We start from the raw sequence: 23,990 nt of genomic DNA, 5'->3' as shown, positions 1-23,990 counted from the left end.
GTGGTGTCAGGGGATTCTTGATCCAATTTTTTGCTGAAAACTAGTCTGACATTCTGCTTTACTCACCACTGTCGAAGTCAGAGGAAGTGTCATTATTTGAACAATAGCATCTTCCAGAAGAAAAGACACTGTGTTTACTTTTAAGAATGCCAGTTATTTTACATTTAGAATCATTTTCTGGGATTTCAGAAACATTTTTGACTGGGCGGAAAGCAAAAGTCCTTGGCCATGCTGAGAATTACAGACTCATAACCTGTGGAGCTTCAAGAGGCCAACCTGCTTAGTCTCCTACCTTCAGGTAAAGGAGAAGAGAGATTCTGTTATTTTTTTTTCTTTTCTACTTTTTATTGTAGTGAAATAAATACAACTCAAAATTTCCCATTTTAACCACTTTCAAGGGTGCAATTCAGCAATATTAATTACATTTAATGTTTTTAAAAGTTCTCCATGAATCACATTCTGTAATTACATTCATTATTTCTTGGGGATTCATTAATTCCAATTCCAAATCTCATACTTCTGGTTTGCCTTCTTGGGATATGCATTATATCAAAAGAATATTTGTTGGCAAATATGCATTCAACTGCTTTGATCTCTAACCAGCAAAATTACTTAATAAGCTTAAGTGCACTAATCACATTCCTAAGAGCTGATGTAGTTCCAATGCAGAGGTCAGCAAATATTTTATGTGAAGGGCCAGATAGTGATATTTTTGGCTTTGTGGACCATGAGGCCTCTGTTGCAACTGCACAACTCTACCTTTCTAGTGTACAAACAGTTATTGATAATACAGACATGAATGAGCATGACTGTGTTATGATAAAAGTTTATTTTTGAATACAGGTGTTGGCCAGGGCCAGAGCACCATACTTTGCTAACCCCTATTCTACTGTTTTTGATGAAACCACATTTTATTTTGAAAATTATATTTTTTTTGTAAAAATGCATCTTCTAAGTATAGAATCAGGTAAAGCCATTGCTCTTGCATAAAACTATTACTGAACTGTCCCACAACAAGACCAAGAGTTGCTAATGTCTACTCTAGCCTAATTCAGAGTGGTTGTCTATTTCTTCTAGAGAATTCTTGGCTATTAGGCCAACACTCAAGAAATCTGTTACAAGTTCATAATGAAATAATTCTGAGATACTTTATTGTATCTGAGAACAATAATGTACTGTTAATGAGGCTCTCTGTTAAAACAAACAAATGCAAAATTAAATGAAAACAAATATGCACAAGTTGGAATTGTTAAGAAACAGAAGAAGTTATATTCCCAACTAATGATATTTACTGAATTATTTTTAGAAAGTGGACTTGCTTTTATTCTGGCCTAGTACGAATTTAGTTTTTATACCCTTAAAAATTTTGTTGTTATGAGAATATCTAAGCCAAGAAAAAGTTTGGGTAAGAATGTTAGTTGAAAACTTTCACTTACACACAAGTGATGCTTTTGCCAGGAAAATATATGCAATTGTTTCAGGTTTAGATATTTTTCCCATTTATTTTCTCTTAATAATGAGGAAGGTAAGTTTTAAAATAAGTAATGTCTGATTTAGATTTTGCAATTTTTGGAATATGCATTAGATTTAGATTCCTGTTATAAGTTTTCATATGTTTTATCATGATGTAGATTTTTATTTGATACAACTTGTGAACTGGTGTATTATTTTGTGAAAGTAAAATATTGAGGATAGTTATTGGTTATATTGAAAAATAAAGGAAAGTATTTTGAAAATTTATTTAGAAATACAGATGGAATGTAATGATAAATAAAATCACGTATTTAATATGCACAGTAAAAACGACCCTTGGGATTTCTTTTTACTGACTCAAACAATAACAATCAGTTCTTTTTGGATCATGGTAAATAGCTTTACTTGAATGAGGATTAAATTCACCACATATAGTTCCCCATAACAATTCTGGGAAAACATTAATGAATCAGATAGTTAAAATTTTGTGAGTAGGGTGTAGAATAAGATATGGATTCCAACAAATTAGGGCTATTTTGTACAGTGATTCTATTCAATAACTTTATGGGTAAACATAGCCAATTGTTAATTATAACAATGAACCAATAATGTTGAGGTTTTCTTCCTAATCAAAACAAACAAACAAAAGTAACTATATGTCTGATCCTTTGGATAGAACAGGAATATTTGTAGTTGTGTTAACTCAGGCCCTTGGAGGACCATTTAGAAAATTGGATGTGGTAATTTACCAATATATTCCTGGTAATGTGAGAGAATTAAATGACTCCAGCAAATTAGCAATGTATAATGTATCCCTTTATTGGTAAGATAAGAATAAATGTGTGATATCATATTTAGAATATTTAAACTTGACAAAACTTTGACAAGAATCATTTATTGTAGTATTAAAGACAACTCCCCTATTTTGTAAAAAACTTGACTTTTTTTTTATATTTTATTGGTAGGTTCTTGGTAGATTTTAATAATTTCAATATTATCTTGTGAAAAATATTGGCATGATAAAAGAATAGGTAAAGAACTATTAATATGCCATTGCTAAAATAAATGTACTGTTTCAATAAATTCTGTATGTATACAGCAAGCAGTCTCAATATATTGAATCAGGGGAATATAATCTGTTCAAAAGGTAGGGTACTTTGTAAAAAGAAGCCAGTTCTGTTTTTTATTAGGAGTTTGTCATTACTTACTTTACCTCACTTCACCCTGATAAAGAGGATTTAAAGGTATTTCCTTAAACAAAATCTAAAAGAAGAGCAATCTATTGTAAATCTGGATACAAGGAATTAAAGCAAAAGTTGTGCAGAGATTTTGCTCAAAAACAGGAAAAATTAATTTCACTGAATCATCTGAAGGGCAGGGGCTGTCTTCCTCTTACCAGCAATTAGCACATATATGGCCACACTAACCACATGACAAAACACTCAATTTGACTATAGGTTTCAACTGGAAAATACTGAACGCATTTAATTAAATTCCATTTTTATTGATTAAAGGAAAAGATTGCTGTTTAGAACCTGTCACTTTATTTCTCTGAATTCAAGTAAAAAGGGAATCCCACCAATTTTCTATACTGGAATATTCTATACTGGAATATACTGGAATATTACAAAATAGAATTTTCTATACTAGAATTCACCTTGAAAGCACATTAATTTTTGTTCCAATGTATATATATTATACAGCAAATCTACAACCTCAGTCTCTTTGAAGGAATTTACTTCCTTAAAATATGAGATTAAAGTTACCATTCTATTTATATTTACTGCAATCATTTTTTTAATAACAAAGGAAATAAAAATCTCCAACCATATCACCCAGCACATCCTTTATTCATCCTTCATTTTCATTTTTCAGTTTCTTTCTAGTCACCCATTGTCTATATGCAGAATATATTATGTAGTTACAGTCATATTTAGTTAAATGTAGTTTTTATACAATGACTTTCCAATCATTTTGTGTCCAGCTACATTGCCATTTTTAAGAGTTGCAGAATATGCCATCTTGTTACTGAACTAAAATTTGCATAGCCTGTAGCATCTTATTGAATGTTTGTAAATTGTTTAATATAATTAATGCTGCTTTGAACATCCTTGTGAATAATTTTTTTTCAGCCTTTGAGTTATTTAGAACTGGCCTAAATTCTAGGGAAAATTACCAAAAATAGTGTGGCAGAATGTATTATTGTTTCTAACTATCTGCTCCTTTCTTGTAGATGGATTATATATCCACACCTTTATAGTGTAACTTGAAGAACATTATTATAAGTGGGATAAAATTTCTTACCTCCTAGTCAGGGTTGTTTATGTGAATTGTTTGGGGCATTGAAATAAGAGTTAAAGTAACTGTGCTAGTTATGAGAGTTAAGAGAGTTATGAGACTTAACAGAGTATGTGTTTCAGCTTAGCACTTCTTCATAATAATAGTAGGTCCTGGAAAAGGGTTCCTCTCTCAGCCTTTGTCTCAGTTTAAGAACACATGTAGAGCAGCCCTGCACATGGAAGCAAAGCTATAGCCTACACAAACATCCTATAATGTGAAAAGAAATCAAGGTTATTGTTGTAGGCCACAGTGATTTGTGGTTTGCTTGTTACTGCCACAAAAGTTGACTGATACATGTAGGATTACTAAATCGAAGTGATTGATCATTATACTGACTCTTGACAAGTGTTGCAAAATTGCTTACAGAAGATTTTGCATAAATGCACACTGACCCCAGCAAGTCATGTGTGAATTTGTTTTACTACAGCTACTCTGTACCTGTTAAAGGAGGGAGTTTATTCTATGCAATTCATTACACAGAAGTTAAAAGGCTGAGAGAGCAAAATGGGGATACTGAGATAATAGGGAGTTAATAACTGTAGGAAGTAGCTGCCACTTCTAGGGTTGGGAAAGCAATAGGGAAGAGATTGGGTTTATCCAAACCCTCAGAGGAAAGGCTCTGCAGACCTTGGGTTCAGACCATCAGCTTCTGCTGGTACTTCTGGGGATGTGATGAGTCTGGTGAAGAAGTACTGAAAGAGGCTGGAGAACAAAACCTATTGTCACTACTGGTTTGAACTGCTGCTGCTGGGGTCATGCTGACAGGGAGAGAGCAAGTCCATGGGGAAATAGAAGCCCCTTCTTCCCTTCCTTTCAATATCTTTCTAGTGTTTTCTTTAGTTGCCTAACCAAGAGGCAGCTGTTTGCAGACTTTCAGCCTCAGAAATAGAAGGGTGGATTTGGAGGTGTGGACAATATGCAAACAACCAGCTTATACCTTATATATTTAAAAATGACTTCTCATGGTTGTTTTACTTTGTATCTTTTTGATTATTAGGGTTTTTGAAGTGAATGCATTTTCCAAATTCTTGGGGGAGCTGATATTAAATATCCAGTGATTACATCTTTTTTCCTTTAGAATCAGTGGTTGTATTCTTTTATGTAAGAAAGGATTATAATATGTCTTAGAAATAAAATACTCATATAAAAATGTAGAATAGTTGTAAAACAAGGTATCTTCAACTAATAAGATAATACCTCTGTGACATATATGGGATATATATATATTTCTAGTATATGACATGTAAGTCATATAAGTCACATACTTACATATATGTCACATATATGTATATATGTCATATAAATTTACTATTAGTATATATTCATATAACATATATATATATATATATATATATATATATATATATATAAATTGTTCTCTTGAGGTCCTTTCATCTCTAAAGTGTTGTAAGAACTTTTTTAAACTCTGAAAATGAATACTATTTATGAAAAACTGGATTTAATACTTCTAGTAACCAGTTCATGATTGAGGTTGAAATTTAAATTCCTAGTAAAGACTGAAAATATAATAATTAAATAAATTACAGAAATATTATTTACGTCCAACATTCGACCTAATACCTCTTATTTAATATGATCTATAGAATAATTAAGAGTTTCAAATACTTAGCCTCATTTTTGCCATGGACACTGCAAGCACAGCAAATCCATTAAGCAATTTTGGTATTTTGGATCAGTTTTGGTTTATATTTTTTCCTTGTTCACTTTTTTAAATGTTCAATTCCATGTGCAGGAGAAGGATATGGACATATGGATTCCGTATGAAGAATTAATTAATTATAACACCAACAGTCCTAACTTACTCATTGGTGCCAGATACTGCTGACTTCCTGGCACACAAAGTGCAGATAAATATGTAAGGTGAGTATTATAATACAAGTTTTACCAATGAGGAAATGGAGAATGCAGGCAAACAGGGACTATCTGGCAAAGATAGGATAAGGAACTCATACCCGCCTATCTGCAAAGTCTTCACACTTCTCCATATTGCTTCTGTTCTGCCTTGCTTCTTATGTTGGACCATAATTCATGTGAAACCATGCTTCCATCCTGTCTTAGTTTCTTAGAGCTGCCCTAACAAATTACTATAAACTAGGTGGCTTAAAACAACAGACTTCTTCTTCTCTCACAGTTCTAGGAGCCAGAAGTCTGACATTAAGGTACCACCAGGGCCATCCTCCACCTGAAATCTGTAGGGCAGAATCCTTCCTTGCCTCTTCTAGCTTCTGGGATTTGCCTGCAATCCTTGATGCTCCTTGGTTTGCAGATGTGCCACTTCAATCTCTGCCTCCTCTATCTTCACAAAGCCTTCTGCCTGGCGTCTGTCTGTGTCTGTGTCCAAATTTCCTCTTTTTAAAAATGCCAATCATATCGGAGTAGGGCCCACCTTAATCCAGTTTAGCCTTATCTGAATTAATTGCATCTGCAAGGACCCTAGTTCCAAATCAGTTCACGTTCATGGGGTGGAGTGTCAGGACTTCAACATTATCTTTTTGCAGAACACAATTCAATCAATAACTCAACTATGAAAACCATTGCTTTTTCCTGTCCTATTTTATAGGGTATATTGATCTTTTTTTCTGTTTTTGGAAAAATAGGATTTTTATTAATTAAAAATATTTTTTTTCTTATAGAAAAACTGGTTGGATTATTAAAAACTTATTTAAAACACATTGAAATATCAGACAAAAAATGGTGTTTCACAGATAATGGATCCAGATAGATAAAAAGCCTACCATTAGTATAATCTGTATAATATAGAGTTTTACTTAGAGAAATTTGGAAAAAAATTGAGTTACAGTACTAAAACTCCAAAATTATGCCCTTGTTTTCTGAAAATAAAGAGATGGCATCTAAACTATATGACTCCTAATTTTACTTAAGAAACATAAGTCTTGGGAAGATTAAGTAATTTTCCTAGCATCATATCTATCATTTCTGATTTTAAGTCACCACAAAATAAGACAAGGAAAATCCTGAGAATATTAAAGAGAGAAAAAAATGACAACGAACAAAACAGCTAATTACAGCAATGAATCACAAATACAATAGACAAAACTTCAATAGACAACTTTGAAAGTTTTTCTTCATAGGCTCTTGGAATGAATTAGTTATTAAAATGTATATACACACAAAGATGACTATAAAGTAAGGTGACAGCCAAAAAGCTAGAAATGCACACAACATGTGTGGTCACACTTTAACATAATTTTATGAGAATATGCCACCTTTCTAACAATGCTGCCATTTCTCAAAAAATACTTTAATTTCTTCTTTGGAATTATTCAGTGATTCCTTAGTACATTTTTCAGTGATACTAAAGGTGAAAAATCATCCTGTCTTTAGAATGCACATGAGTTTTGGAAACAGCCAAAGATCTACTCTACTCACAATTAGGGTTTAAAGTTTGTAAATAAGTTGAGTGTTTGAGGTTTTAAATAAGATGTAGTGGTATTCTGGTCGAAAACAAAATACAAAAACAAATAAAAAAGTTGCTGAATGTTGCTTCAACTGATTATGAAGGCAATTTCATGATTTCAAAAATATTTGAACAATTTCAAAAGATAATTAGACATGATATTTTAAAAAATTAGATTGAAATAAGTATTATAAAATTACAGAACATAATTATTAAGCAAATATTTACTAATAACAAATTCAGTAAAACTTTGAACACAATTTACTCTGTGATGATTCAGAAAGCACTTTAGGACCACATTGTGTATTATGGTCATTTTTCACTGTATTTTGAAATACAGATATGTCGATTTTTATAGATACCAATTTGATAGAATATACATATATATATATATATATATATATATATATATATATATATATCATTGAGCTTGGGAGTAGTTCAAAGTGGGACACATCGGTGGAGAAACTTAGTGTCCTATCTAAGCCTGGTGGGAAGGGGGGGAAGGATTTCTTCTGCACACATGAACAGGACAAGAACAGATAAAAATCTAAACTTTGCTAACTTGCACTTACTTGCTCACCACAGGTTAAAAAAGATGAAATAATGACAATAAGGATCTTGGGGAAGACAAATATTAACCCATCATATTCTTGGATCACACAGTTCTTATATGAACTGCTCTTTATAAGCTGTTATCTTACAGTCTCCATTCACCATCCTCCCGAGGTCTCCCATTTCCTGTAACCTATGTCTCCCTTTTTCTTGGAACATATCTTCTAGGAGCTTCTTCAGAAAGGATGAATATTGGTTAGTATTTTGAGAAGTTGCATGTCTGAAAATATCTTTACTCTACTGATTGCTTGATTGGTAGAATGCTAGGTTGGAAATAATTTTTTTTTCAGAATTGAAGCAGATTTCACTATTCAGTGTTGCTGTTGAGAAATGTGAGGTACTCTGATGCCTGATCCTTTGGATGTGACCATTTTTATGTCTTCTTTATAAAACTTTATCTTCCAACACTTTTACTGAATTTTAAAACTTTCTTTATAGCATTTTTATTTTCCAAGACCTCTTTTTTATTTTCTGAATGCTTTTTTATTTCATGCATACGTGAAATTCTCTTTCTTGTCTAAAGATATTAATAAGTCGCATTTTTTATCATCAGTTTTTCTTCTTGCATGGTCTTTGTTTCCTTCAAGTTGCTTTATTATGCTGTTTGTATTTCTATCTTGTTAGAGACTTTCCTTGGATGTTTAGTTAATTATTGGTGTCTGATCCTGAGTGTAGGTTTACAGAGCTAGTCATAAATTCTGAGTATGTGTGTGTATGTGGGGTAAGCAGAGGTGGAGGCACTTCCTAAAGAAAGATCTAAGGCATGAGGGCATTTGTTTGTGACCAACCCCATTGTTATTATTTTTAGGTGTTTTCTTTTGGGCTGGTCTATTCTGCAGAAAAGGGTCTTCCAAGCATCACCTTGGAAGGTAAGGGTTAAGTGTGGAAGCGTTCTGGGAGCTGAGTGAAGGAAAGAGTTGAGAGTGTCTCCACTTAGCATTTAGTAGGCAAATGGTCAATTGATGCTTTCAGTTGTACTTGTAAACCCATCTGTTTTAGTATCTTCTCGGAATAGACATTCAGTCTTCAGTCAGGGTAAAAGGAGAGGGGATAGGGATTTAACAAAGTCTCCAACAGCTTTCTTATACTACAGTATTCTAATATTACCTCCACCTTTCACCCCATTTGCAGGTGCTAAGCCCTTTAACCACTGTAAATTATAACTTCAATCAGCTTTTCCCAATATTGGCGTGGGTTTTGGCATCAAGGTCTTCTAATTCAGTTATCAATCCTCCATCTGCTCTTTAGTTTCTAAAATTCCATTGTTGTTGTCTTCTCTCCTGTCTGTCTGACTGTTTTGATTTTATAGCTTTAAAAACTCCTTATCATGGAGCTGTATTGGGATTTTTGGAGGGAGTCGATTTACTACAGTTTCTCTGGAAACAATTGCACTCAGGTTTTCATTCCAACCACTCCAATGAAACTTCCTTTATGAAGTCAATAATGATCTTGATCTGGAAAAATTAATATGTCAATATTTTGTGTATATCTTGCCTGAACATTAAGCAGTGCTTGCAGATTGATCACTCCCTCCTTAACATTATTTTTTACTGTGGATTTCCAGAACTCCACACTTCTGATTTTTTGTATACTTGGCAAGTTAGTTCTCAGTCTCTTTTATTGGCTTCTCTTTCTCTTCCTGATCTCTTAAAGTTAGAATTCTTGAGGGATTAGCCCTTAACACTCCTCTCTTTTCTATCTACACTTGCTCCCTGGGTGATCTTATTTGATCCTGTGTCATTAAGCTATGTTCATCTATACACTGAGAACTTTCAAACTTACAGTTCCAGTTGCCAGCTCTCTCCTGAATAACAGACTTGATATTTTAAGAGACTTTCTGAGCTCTCCACTTAGGTATTAAGAGGCATCTCAAACTCAAGATGTCCAAACAAACCTCTGACCTCCCAACAGTTCTCTGATTCAGAAAACAAAGCCACCATTCATCCAGTTCTTCAGTTACACTCATCCAAACTTCAGCAAATTCTTCAAACTCTCTATCAAAATATATCTGGAATCTACTCCTCTCTTTCTACAAATCTAGGCAAACTCAACATCAACTGACACCTGGACTCCTTCAAAATCAGTGACGCAAACTCTGCTCTTAATATGAAAACGAAGAAGGAGTTTATGCATTTTAAAAATCAATGTTTCTTATGATGGAATATTATGCAGCAGTAAGAAGGAGTGAGGTCCTGAAGTATGTGACATCATGGATGAAACTTGAAGAAAAAATGCTGAGTGAAATAAGCCAGGCACAAAAGGAGAGATATTGTATAATTTCACTAATATGAACCACCTAGAAAATACAAACTCAGGGTCTTAAAATGTAGAATATAGGGGACCTAGAGATAGACAGAAGCTAGAGAAGGGGGAGTGTTTATCTATTTTGTACAGATTTGTTAACAAGGTTGATCTTAAATGTTTGGGAATGGATAGAGTTTATGATAGTTTATTATTGGGATTTTAAGTAATAGTGCCTACTGAAGGTGAATATGATTGAAAGGGGTTGTCTAAAGTCATGTATCTCACCACAAATGTAAATAAGTTCTTGCAAGAACTACTTCAAATGTATGTCACTTGTACAAAGAGTTAATAATAGAGTGGTATACAGGAAAACATTACCTATTGCATGCTATGGCCTATATTTAACAGCAATACCTTACTAGGACCACATAAGTAATAGGGGTAAATAATTGGAAGGGGTAAGGGATATGGGGTGTTTTGGGTTTTGTTTTATGTGAGGCTGGTTGTATCTGTTATTTTAATGTAATGTTGAAGCTAAACCTACTTATAAACATGCCTAAGTTTCATCCCCAGAGAACCTCTTTTGTTGCTCAGATGTGGCCTCTTTCTTTCTAAACCAAACTCTGCAAATAAACTCATTACATTCCCCCCCCCCCCCCATGTGGGACATGACTTTTAGGGATGTAAGTTGCCCTGGCAATGTGGGACATGACTCCCAGGGATGAGCCTGGCTCTGGCATCATGGGAATGACAATGCCTTCTTGACCAAAAGGGGGAAAAGAAATGTAACAAAATAAGGTTTCAGTGGCTAACATATTTTAAATAGAGTTGAGAGGTCATTCTGGAAGTTACTCTTATGCAACCGTCAGCCAAATATTATAAATTGTCACAGTAAGTCAAGTCCCAACCTACAGTATTTCTGAAAACCCTAAAGAAAACCCAGGGCTCTATCTAAGATTCTATGAAAGTTTTACTTAGTTTATTTCCCAGAAACTTAAAATGCCCAGATTGATCTCATGCCAGATAAGCCCTGAAACTTAGAGGTACCAGTCTCTCCCAAAATATCAACCACTTGCATTCCCCTACCCCATAATGTCAACACCCCTTTTCAACATGAGGAATTTAGAGTGGTCATTGCCCAAATATCCCTGAAGACGGAGAAAATGATCAAATGAGAGGAAAGAATTATAACAGAAAAGTTAGGATTTAGCAAATGATTATGACTACTGAATCATTATATAGACATTTCTTTTTACTTTCTAGTCTATTAGAACAGGCAGAAGGAAATACCTGAAATTGTGGAACTGTAACCCGTATTATACTTTGAGGTTTGTTCCATAATTACCTGTTAAAATGTTGAAATTTATCACTTTTCTGTATATGTGTTATATTTCAAAATAAAAAAAAAATGTTTTAAAAAAAGAATGTTTCTAAGGTGAGAAACAGTTTCTGCAAAGGGTTTTTCAGATGCTAATTTGTAATTAGATATTTAAATATTAATGTATTTTCAATCCTGTGTCTATATGTGATAACTCAGTTTCTAACCAAAATTTATTAGTTGACAGTATCAAAATTTTTATATCCTTTGAAACTGAATGAGACTGAGGTAAGAACAAAAATGGATATTAACTTTCCCTTTAAACTTTAGTACCCTCTGTCAAATTTTTTTTTTTTAATTATGTCCTTCATTTACATGTAGTCATCCATAACTTAGCAACCTCAGGCATACATTAGAAAGGATCATTCTGTATGAAGGTCATGTGCACATGCACAAACCTGTTTAAGAAGTTTGACTGATGAAGAGTCAAATCAGTCCTAAAACCAGACATCAATCAGAAAAAATTGTCAGTCAAAATAAAAGTTGTCAAGTATGTTTTTAAATGTCAAACTGTTTATTTGATCTATGAGTTTCTTTTTTGACTGATAGCCTTGCTATTTTTTATTCTTTTTTAATTGGCTTTACAGTTATACTTTACATCTAATTAAATTCACCAATCATAATGTACAATTCGATTTGTGAGTTTTGACAGTCATCTAGCCTCCACCAGAATCATAACATAGAACATTTCCATCACACTGAAAGTTCCCTTATATCACCTTGCAGTCAGTCTTCTCCCCCAGGTCCAACCCTTGGCAAGCACTGTTCCGTTTTGTTCACTATAGCTTTGCTATTTCTAGGATTTCATATTAATTGAATCACATGGTATGTAGTCTGTAGTTTCTGGCTTCTTTCATGTAGCACGGTTCTTTTGAGATTCATATATGTTGTTGCACGTATTAGATTGTTCCTTTTAATTGCTGGTTTTTATTCTTTTGTAGTAGTTATACCACAACTTGTTTATCCATACACCATGAATATTTGGGCTGTTATGTTTTGGCCATTATGAATAAAGCTCCTATGAGCATTCTTGTGCCAGTCATTGTATGTATATTATTTTTTCATTTATCTTGATAAATACCTAGGTATGGGATTGCAGGGGCTGTTTAGAGTTTTTACTCCCCAACCCTGCAAAGAGGGATATATGTTAGTCAGAGGGCACAGGCTGATAGTGTTTCTCCTGTGGTATCCAGGCCAATTGATAGATCTTAGGTTCCAAGTCCAGTTTGAATAATTGAACGTGCTGTTATTTCTGGAAGGAACATCTGAGGGCTGTCAATCTAATATGCCCCATTTGTCTATATTACCAGACACGTGGCATTCATCTGTCTCATGGAATGACTAAGTTAATCTATAGGGAAGACCAGAGGAAGTGACAGGAGCTTTGCATGGGAGGTACAGGAGCTCAGACCTTCCCTTATTAATTATGGTAGACTTTTTGGTAGGGTTAAGGGGAATGGTTATCAAATCATGGTCAGAGATATTTGGCTAGGAATGGCAAACACAGCAGTCAATTAAATTTAAGCCACTTATTATAGATTTGGAGTACAGTGCCAGGACATTTTCCTTGTGAGTAAGGCTCCATGGAAAATAAGAAATCCCTTCCCAGTTTCCTCCCTCTTAAGATCTGAGGTGTTTCCTCCCGAGGGCCTGTGTTGTTGCACTCTCCACCTCCATGAGGTTTCCCATGGCAGTGTGTCTGAAATCTTCCCAAGAAGGTCAAAGCTCCCTTACAGCAATCAGAACTGACTGCAGAAAGTGCTGAGAACTTTTACTGTCGTCTCTAAGTGGCTCAAATGCTAGCATGAGAGACAACAGAAGGACTAAGCTATAAGACACCTCAGCTGTTGCCATTCTTTCTTAACATGCATTATGTACCCTGTCCCCTGACCAGCCAAAATTCTAACAACTTACCCATATTCTTACCTATATTCTATATTATTCTATATTCTATATTATGCATTTCTCTCCTTTCTTTCTTAGGGTAATTATCTGTTTCTGTGACAGCTGCATTAGAGGGGGCAGAATCTTGCTCACTCAGGATGAGCCTTAGTACTAGCTGTTACAAAAAAGTGGACCTGAAGCTAACCAGCAAATTGGTGAGAAAGTCCCCCACTCCCACCACCCAGAAGACAGTTAGTTGCCATGTTTGTGTCAACTTCCCATCTTTGATCCCCCAAATTGTCAATATCTGTGAAGGGTCTAAGATTCTATCCTACTTGTAAACTAACAAGTTAGCCCACCATAGTTTCATGTTTTCTGGTAGAAGACATAGACTCCTGGGCTAAAAATGAAGGACAATTTATTACCTGCAAAAATAACAGTAGGCAGAAAAATAGCAGTAGGCAGCATATCAGGATTTGCCAGTAGTTCCCTGAACCCCAGGGTAATGTGAAGAAGACCAGATGATTCCTACACAGTAAGTGGGCTGCATTACAGGAGAGGAAACACTGATCTTAGGGAAATACAATTCTTTATAAAGAACAGAAAGCTTGCCTTTGCTTTGCTCTAAAGCATGACACTATATCTTCCAAGAATAAAAATAAACCTGCCATTTGTTCCAGAGGAAGCTATATCTTTCTAAACGTTACCAGAGATAAAAGATTCCATTTTGAGTTCTTTTTTTATGCAGTGTATGATAGGAGTCCTCCTTCATTCTTTTGGATATGGATAGCCAGTTCTCCCAGCACCAGTTGTTAGACTATTCTTTCCCAATTGAGTGGAACTGGCAGCCTTGTCAAAAATTGGTTGGCTATAGATTTGATAATCTACTTTTGAACTCTTAATTCGATTCCATTGGTCTATCCTTGTGGTAGTGCCATGATGTTTCAACCACTGTAGCTTTGTAATAAGCTTTAAAGTTGGGATGTGTGAGTTCTCCAACTTCATTCTTCCTTTTCAAGATGTTTTTGGCCATTCAGGATCCCTTACCCTCCAAATAAATTATAAAATTGGCTTTCCATTTCTGCAAAGTAGACTGTGGAATTTTGACTGGTCTGTAAATCATTTGGGGTAGAATTGATATCTTAACAATATTTAGTCACCCAATCCATGAACACGGTATGTCCTTCCATTTATTTAGTTCTTCTCTGATTTCTTTTAGCATTATTTTGTAGTTTTTTGTGTACAAGTCCTTTACATCCTTTGTTAAATTTATTCCTAGGTATGTTATTCCTTTAGTTGCTACTGTAAATGAATTTTTTCTTGATTTCCTCTTCAGATTGCACATTACTACTGTATAGAAACACTTTTGATTTTTGCGTGTTGATCTTCCACCGCACCTCTTTGTAGAATTCTTTTATTAACTCTAGTAGCTTTGTTATAGATTTTTGGGGGGAACTTCATATATATAGGGTTATGCCATCTGCCAATAGTGAAAGTTTTACTTCTTCCTTTCCAATTTGGATGCCTTTTATTTCTTTTTCTTGCCTGACTGCTCTGACTAGAACTCACAGTACAGTATTGAAAAACAGGGGTGTCAGTGGCATACTTGTCTTATTCCAGATCTTAGAAGGAAAGCTGTTAGTTTCTCTCCATTGATAATGATGTTAGCTGTGGGCTTTTCTTAAATGCTCTTTACCATGTTGAGGAAGTTTCCTTCAATTCCTATTTTTTGAAGTGTTTTTATCAAGAAAGGATGCTGGATTTTGTCAAATGCCTTTTCTACATCAATTGAGATGAGCATGTGCCCTTTTCCCTTTGTTTTGTTAATATGCTGTATTACATCAGTTGATTTTCTTCTGCTGAATCATCCATGCATTCCTGGGGTAAAACCAAATTGACAGTGGTGCATAATTCTTTTAATGTGCTGTTGAATTGATTTGCAAATATTTTGCTGAGGATTTTTTCGTCTATATTCGTAAGAGTAATTGGACTAAATTCTCTTTTTTGTAGCATCTTTATCTGGTTTTGGCATTAGGTTGACACTGGTATTAGGTAGTGTTCCTTGCTGTACAATATTTGGAAGAGTTTGAGCAGAATTGGAGTTAAGTTTTCTTGCAATGATTGGTAGAATTTACCTTTGAAGCCATGAAGTGCTGGACTTTTCTTTGTTCGGAAGTGTTTGATGACTGTTCTATCTCTTTATTTGTAGTTGGTTTTTGAGATCTTCTATATCTTCTAGAGTCAGTGTAAGCTGTTTGTGTGTTTCTAGAGATTTGTCCATTTCATCTAGGCTGTCTAACTTTGTGGTATATAGTTGTTCATGGTATCTTCTTATGGTCCTTTTTATTTCTGCCGGGTCAGTAGTAATGACCCCCTCTCATTCCTGATTTTATTTATTTGTGTCTTCTCTCTTTTTTTCTTTGCCATTCTAGCTAAGGGTTTTTCAATTTTATTGAGCTTTTCAAAGAACCAACTTTTGCTTTTGTTAATGATTTATTTTTTTAATTAAAGAATTTGTGGGTTTCAGGACAGTCATGCATAAAATACAGGATTCTCATATACCACCCCACATCCAACACCTTGCATTGGTGTGGAACATTTCTTACAATTGACAATAGCACATTTTTATAATTGTACTATTAATTAAAGTTCATGGTTTAACTTAGGGTTCACTGTGTAGTATAGTTCCACGTATTTTTTAAGTCTTTTATTCTGTTACCGTATATATAACATAAGATTTTCCCTTGTAATCATGTTCAGATATATATTTCAGTGATGTTAATTACATTCACAGTGTTGTGTTGCCATCACCACCATCCATTAACAAAATACTTCTTTCATTCCAAATAGGAACCCTTTACATTTTAAACCTTAACTTCCCATTACATGTCCCCATCCCATCCCCTTATAACCTACATTCTAGATTCTGACTTAAGGAGTTTTCTTATTCTAATTGTTTCAAATTGGTGAGATAATACAAAATTAGTCCTTTTTTTGTCTGGCTTATTTCAATCAACCTGATGTCTTCAAGGTTTACCCATGTTGTCATATGTATCAGGACTTGATACCTTTTTATGGCTGAATAATATTCCATTGTATGCATATCGCACTTTTTTTTTTTTTATCCAGTCATTGGTTGATGGACACTTAGGTTATTTCCATCTTTTGGCATTTATGAATAATGCTGCTATTAACAGCAGTGTGTAAATATCTGTTTGAGCACCTGCTTTTGATTCCTTAGCGTATATACCTAGTCGTGGGATTTTTGGGTGATATGATAGTTCTATACATAGCTTTCTGAGGAACTACCAAACTGTTTTCTGCAGTGGCTGCACCATTCTACATTGCCATGAGCAATGCATGAGTGTTCCTATTTCTCTGCATCCTTTACAATCTTTGTTGTTTTCTTTTACTTTTTGTAATAGCAGCCATCTTAATGGGTGTGAAATGATAACCATTGTGGTTTCGATTTGCAGTTCCCTGATGGCTAATGATGTTGAGCATCTTTTCATGTGCTTTCTGGCCATTTGTATATCTTCTTTAGAGAGGTGTCTGTTCAAATCTTTTGCCAATTTTTAAATTGGGCTGTTTGTCTTTTGTTAAGTTGAAGAACTTCTTTATATATTCTGGATATCAAAAATTTTTTGTGTATATGGTTTCCAAATATTTTCTCCCATTGTGTAGTTTGTCATGTGACCTTCCTGATGAACTCCTTTGGGGAAGAAAGGTTAACTCTTCTTGGAATGTTTGGTAGAATTCCCCTGTGAAACAATCTGTTCCTTGGCTTTTCTTTGTTGGGAGTGTCTGATTAATCTCCTTATTAGTAATAGGTTTGCTGTAACTTTCATTCCCATAATTTCTGTTATATTTATTTTTGTACTCATAAATTTTTCTTTATGCTTATGCATTGCATTCTTAATATCTTTTAACTCTATGTCAATATTTTCCTTCATCTCCTTGAATTGACTTAGGAGATTTGTTTGAACTTCTTTGATTAGTTGTTCCAAACTCTGTGTCTCCTCTGAAGAATTAATTTGTTCTCCTGACTGAGCCATACTTTTTTGCTGATGTCTAGGCTTCAGATTATCTTAATGAGTTAACTATAAAGGTCAGTTTTTCTCTCTTTTCTAGAGATTGTTTGTTGATTGACTTTGTGTTAAGACTTTTTTCATGCTTTGTCCAACTTATTCTGGACCTTTAGAGTAGCCCATGTTTAACTTTTCAGATTTTCTCAGCTCTTCTTCTCATTCTTACCCTGGATATGCAGTACAATTTTTAAGATTGCAATTTTTTGTGCAATTGTTTCACCTCCAGTTAAAAGCTTCCCTCTGTTCTTTCTCCAGGAATCTCGATCTTTTCTGTTTGTTTTGTGTGTGTGTAGAATTTTCTCCCCAGTTTCTATTATTTGTTTAAATTCTTTCCCTCACTCAGTTTTACTCCTTTTCCTTACACTTTTCAACTCTGGGACCCTATTCTGTCTTATAGCAGGTCAATCTTCCCCCCTTTTTTGCTGTCAGGCTTTTTTGGCTCTGTTTTCTTACTCATTAGGGCTTCCTTCCCCATGGAGCCAGATGGGTTAATCCAGAAAGTGAGTCAATCCAGAAAAGTCTGTTCTGTGGTTAGGTTGTGTAGCCAACAGAACATAGATTGAGTGCACATATCTCTTGCCTACAGTTCTTTCATGGTTTTCATCCCCCACCCTACATCGTGTCCTTTTGTATGCAGCACACAGCATGACACAGTGACTTGTGCTCTGCCCAGGGTCTCTGAGGACTTGGGCCACTGTGCCTGGATATGTGTGGGATTCTAACTTCTCCTGTGAGTGACTCTATAGTTTGCCTCCATGGCTGGATGGACCTGGGCCATGCTGCTTCTATGTGACTCCCAAGCTGCATGGGACTGAGTGAAGGGGGTGGTGCAGACTGACAAGTCCAGGACAGACATTTGCTAAGTGTTCTAGGAGATTCTTTTTCTTTTTCTTCACTTCAGTGTTTGTGGAATCCTTCTCCAGTATCTATCATTCTCCAGAGTTCTAAGTAAGAAAGATTTGTCCTTTTATTATCTGATTCTGAGAGATGATTTTTCCAGGGGCTGTCTTACATTGCCATGTTGATGACATCAGCAATAGTAGCTCTTTAGCAACCTTTTCTGGTATTTCCATCATGTCTCTAATTTCTGTATTAGTATTATTGATTGATTTTTTTTCTCTTGGTGATGGGTCATATTTTCCTGCTTGTTGTGAATTTTTGTTAGACATTGAGAATTTTATCTTGTGATCAACTATTAAATAGAGTTGGGTTTTGTTTTGTCATGGGATTAAATTCCTTAAAGTCAGATGAATATTTAAAAGGGTTGCTTTTAGGCTTTTTAGGGCAGGTTCAGAGTTGTCTTTAGTGTTTGACTACTTTAGCACCACAACTAAGATGATATACTTTTGAAGATTTTATCTGATAGTCCATATTTTTCAATGTCTTTCCAGTCAGACCAAAAATATGAACTACTCTCATCCTTGTGTGAGCTCCTGGAATTGTTTTCCTGTGGTTCTTTCCCAAAACTCAGGTAGTTCCTCTTTTACATTTGCAGTTCAATACCCAAGCAAAAACTAGAGGGTATCCTTCTGAGAATTTAGAGCTCTTTTTCTGTGTTGCTCCCTCCTCTCTAGCAGTCTATATTGCAGATTTCCAAAGTTATTCGTCAATGAAATGAGCTATCTGGACACTGTTTAGGTGTTTTCATGTATTGCTGCTTAGGAACTGCCTCCAGTGAAATTAAGGGCTCACCTTATTTTTTTTCTTTGTTTGGGGATCACATTCATGCATTGCATGACATGCAAAGCCTTGAAATTGTTATCTAATTTATTTCATGCAATTCTCTTGGTATATAAGGCAAGAGGATAAATTAGGTCTCTGTTCCTTTATCTTGATAAGACATTGAAAATGTGACTTACCATTTTTTATCAATTATCTATTAGGTAACATAGCATTGATCTGCTGTCAGCATTATTTTCAAATATATATTTGGAACCTGACCCTTTCTCATCAACTCCATCAGTACTCCCCAAATCCAAACCACTGTCATCTCTTATTTGGATTTTTTCCATAGTTCCCTAACTCTTCTCATTGTTCTTTCTTGCTTCTCTATAGTCATTTCTGCACATTGCTATCAGGGTTATCTGTATGAAATGTAATCATGTTACTTCCCCCACCTTCTGATCTATTTCCGTATACTTAGAATAAAATAAAAGACTCTCACTCTCTCTTAAAGGAGTCTTCATTATCCTATCTGCATGACTATTTCTCCAACTGGATTCCTTACCATTCTGTTTCTTGATCATTCTGATTGTTCTATCCATCTTTCTATCATACAAATAAAGATTATTTGCTTCTCAGGGACTATACACTTGCTCTTCCCTCAGCATTGAATATTCTTCAAGTAATTACATAAAATTCTCCCTCACTTTATCAGATATCTGCTCAAATATCACTTCCTCAGAGTCTATCTCCAAGATATGTAGAAGTTCTTCCAAAACTGCTCTGTCTTAGTATGACAAATACCACAGAACTGGTTGGCTTAAACAACAGGAACTTATTGGCTCAAGAGTTTGGAGAATAGAAGTCCAAAATTTAGGCATTGGCAGGCTGTGTCTTCTCCAAAGTCTATGCATTCTGGTGGTGGCTTGCTGGCAGTCAATTTCTGCATTCATTGCATGGCAATCTGTCCCTTTCTTTTCTTCCTGTGGCTTGTACTGTCCTCTTCAAATTTCCTTTGCTCTAATGATCTGAGTTACACTCTATTTAGTTTGACCTGATGTGAATAAGATCTTTGAAGACCCCACCTACAAATAAGTTTACAACCCACAGAACAGGGGATTAGTAGTTGAACATTTCTTTGTGGGGGGCATGTGGGAGACATCCACCACAGATGGTATAACTGACAGTGATAGTAAAGAGGGAATTGATTGAAGTGGATCAGGGAGAGACCATGGGTTGGTATACAGATGTTCAGTATAAGGTGATGGCATCTCATATGGCAGGAGTCCAGTATGATTCAATAAATCGAATTAAAGATCAGTACAGAAAACAAGTTGAGGAGACTGTTAGAGTCAGAGGAGAAAGGACACATACTTTTGTGGAGTCTATAAATGAAGTTATAAAAATAGATAGAATCTCTGCCTTTGAGAGAAAGTAGAGGGAGGAAAACAGAATCCATTTGCTATTTTAGTATTAAATACATAATTGATTCTAGACGGTAATAAATTAATTCTGTTATTAATTGAAAACTTTTCTGGAAAAGATGATTATAAGCAAGAACACATAGGCTCTGAGAATTGAATCTGAGAGCATAGGTTATCAGGAGGCTTATTATAAAGGTTCCTAGATTGTAAGCTCCTACAGTAGTCATATCCAATCATGAGTTGTGTTCTAGTTTGCTAATGCTGCTGGAATGCAAAACACCAGAAATGGATTGGCTTTTAAAAAAGAGGGTTTATTGGGTTATACAGTTACAGTCTTAAGGCCATAAAGTGTCCAAGGTAATGCATCAACAATCGGGTACCTTCACTGGAGGATGGCCAATGGTGTCCAGAAAACCTCTGTTAGCTGGGAAGGCATGTGGCTGGTGTCTGCTCCAGAGTTCTGGTTTCAAAATGGCTTTCTTCCAGGACATTCCTCTCTAGGCTTCAGCTTCTCTCCAAAATGTCACTCTCAGTTGCTCTTGGGGTGTTTGTTCTCTCTTAGCTTCTCTGGAGCAAACATCTGCTTTCAAAGGCCATCTCCAAAATGTCTCTGTAAACTGCAATTCCTCTCTAGGCTGCAGTTCCTCCAAAATATCACTCTCAGGTGCTCTTGGGGGTGTTTGTCCTCTCTTAGCTTCTCCGGAGCAAGAGTCTGCTTTCAATGGCCATCTTCCAACTGTCCTTCATCTGCAGCTATGCTCTCAGATTCTGTGCATTCTTCAAAATGTCCCTCTTGGCTGTAGCAAGCTTGCACCTTCTGTCTAAGCTTATATACTGATCTGGTAAACTAATAAAGGCCCATTCTGAATGGGCGGGGCCACACCTCCATGGAAATTATACAATCAGAGTTACCACCCACAGTTGGGTGGGTGCATTTCCATGGTAACAACCTAATCCAAACATTCCAACTTAATCCCCACTAAAATGTTTGCCCCCACAAGACTACATCAAAGAACATGGCTTTTTCTGGGGGACATAATATATACAAACCAGTATAAGTTGCAACAGTTATTTCTGAATTCTGAGATGCTGATCTGATTGCATATAATCTAGTCAGTCCCTATAACTTCAGGTATCTCTGTGATACCTGAGACTCAGCGCCAGAGTTAGGCAGCTATAAATGCTGGCATCAACTCATACAGAAACTGTTAAAAAAAGCTGAAAAAGAGACCAGACTTCAAATAGAGATACGAATGAAATGGACTTGGTTGGGACTAAGGTAAATCACACTAAAGGGTAAAGGATAATATTAACTGTGTTTTAAAACTTCAACTTCTATGTGAGACCAAAGGAAGAGATGTTTATTTGCTGCAAAATCTATAAATCTATATTTTCTGTAGCACAGTGTATAATTTAGCTTATATGGTCAGTCTATTCAAACACCATAATTGCACGGAACCTTCAATAGGGGGTGAGATCTGGTTGGTTTGTACAGGTTAGTGTGGAGCTCCAATACATCCCAGAGTAATTTAGGCAGAAAATAAAAAAGTATTTGCAAAGCTCCCTTGAGGGACTGGGGAAAAATGTAATATTAAACTTCCCAACCTGGAGAATTCCTCATATTCTTGCATATGTTGGGGACTACCAGTTTAGTAGACTGAGCCCTTGATCTTGGCGGCTTGCCTTTATGAAACTAATTTCTGCCAAGGAGAGGCTAAACCTGTTTATAATTGTGCCTAAGAGTCTCTCCTAGAGAACCTCTTTTGTTGCTCAGTTGTGGCCTGTCTCTGTAAGCCAACTCTGCAGGTAAACTCATTGCCTTCCACCCTACATGGGACATGATTCCCAGGGGTGTAAATCTCCCTGGCAATGTGGGACATGACTCCTGGGGATGTGCCTGGAGCCAGCAGCATGGGATTGAGAAAGCCTTCTGGACCAAAAGGGGGAAGAGAAATGAAACAAAATAAAGTTTCAGTGGCTGAGAGATTTCAAATGGAATCAAGAGATCGCTTTGGAGGTTATTCTTATGTGCTATATAGATATCCCTTTGTAGTTTTCAATGTATTGGAATAGCTAGAAGGAAATACTTGAAACTGTTCAACTACAACCCATAATGTATTGGAATAGCTAGAAGGAAATACCTGAAATTGTTGAATTGCAATCCAGTATTCTTGATTCTTGAAGATGATCTTATAACTATATAGCTTATATGGTGTGACCATGTAATTGTGAAAACCTTGTCGCTCCCACTCCCTTTATCCAATGTATGGACAGATGAGTAGAAAAATGGAGACAAAAAGTAAATGAATAATGGGGGAGGAGGGGTATGAGATGTTTTGGATGTTCTTTTTCACTTTTACTTAATTTTAATTTTTGGAGTAAGAAAAATGTTCAAAAATTGATTCTGGTCATGAATGCACAACTATGATGATACTGTGAACAACTGATTGTACACTTTGGATGACTGTATGGTATGTGAATATATCTCAATAAAATTACATTAAACAAATAAAGGATGATAAAATCAACATTAAAAAAAAAAACACATAGGCTGAGTCTAGACCCTTTATTAGAAGCCTAAGCACCATACAAAGAAAAAGAAAATTAGTCACCATTGGCAGCAATTTTAAGACAGAAAGTGTGAGCACCAATCACTATTAGTACCCATGATATTGGAAAAAAGCGTGTTTTTCATGGAGAAATCTGCTATAAACGTGAATGCATTTGGGGATATACGGAAAAGAAGAAGGGAAAGAATACATTGCCAAAAATGCATTTGTGTAAGTTGTACCTTCTTGTTACCAAGGGAACAAAGTTTGCATAGCAGAGGGAAAAGTATAGATAGCTAAGAGACAATCTGTCTGATTTTGTAAGACCAAGAAAGATGCAGGTTTCAACCACAGAAAATTTGCTGTCCCAATAACCTGTGAGCAAGGTCTCGCTGCTAAAGCAGGCAGCAATAGACTTAAGCAAGATTTGTGTGAGACGGTAGGAAAAAAGACTTGCTGACATTGCCTGAGGCAAAGGAGCCCGGCCCTCAGAAAGTGCTCCTGCACTTCAAGGACTCTCAGGGGTTCTATGTAAGCCACCTTGTTCACGGATAGAAAGTGCACCAATACACACAATCCAAATCATTCCTAAGTGAAGGATACTTATGGATTATTTATTCATAGAGTGCTGGAAAAGGAATTTGATAGAATGTTTTAAAGTCAACTAATCAAAGCTCCTAGAAATAGCCAAATGTTGGAAACTTCACCTAGTAAGATAAATGCAGTATTCAATTAAGGATGAAATTCTCTAAGATGAACACAAAGTTTTTGGTTTCTAGAAATTGTACTGGAGAGACATACAGATCATAGATTTTTTTTTTTTTTTTTTAACCAGGATAGAAATGAACTGAACCCTGTTTCCAGTCACAACTGGTAGGAAGCAGAAGATCAAAT

The 23,990-nt window shown here is 35.4% G+C and overlaps 1 long non-coding RNA gene across 1 annotated transcript; it reads left to right on the top strand.

Moving 5' to 3' along the window:
* The first annotated feature begins 213 nt into the window (after nt 1-213).
* LOC119534933 lies at nt 214-23,990 on the top strand. Its single transcript, XR_005217133.1, has 3 exons — nt 214-298; nt 5,567-5,694; nt 23,932-23,990. It is a non-coding gene; the product is annotated as an uncharacterized LOC119534933 (long non-coding RNA).

Source organism: Choloepus didactylus, chromosome 5, assembly GCF_015220235.1.
Source record: "Choloepus didactylus isolate mChoDid1 chromosome 5, mChoDid1.pri, whole genome shotgun sequence".
NCBI lineage: Eukaryota > Metazoa > Chordata > Mammalia > Pilosa > Megalonychidae > Choloepus > Choloepus didactylus.
This window is presented reverse-complemented; position numbering and strand designations above follow the sequence as displayed.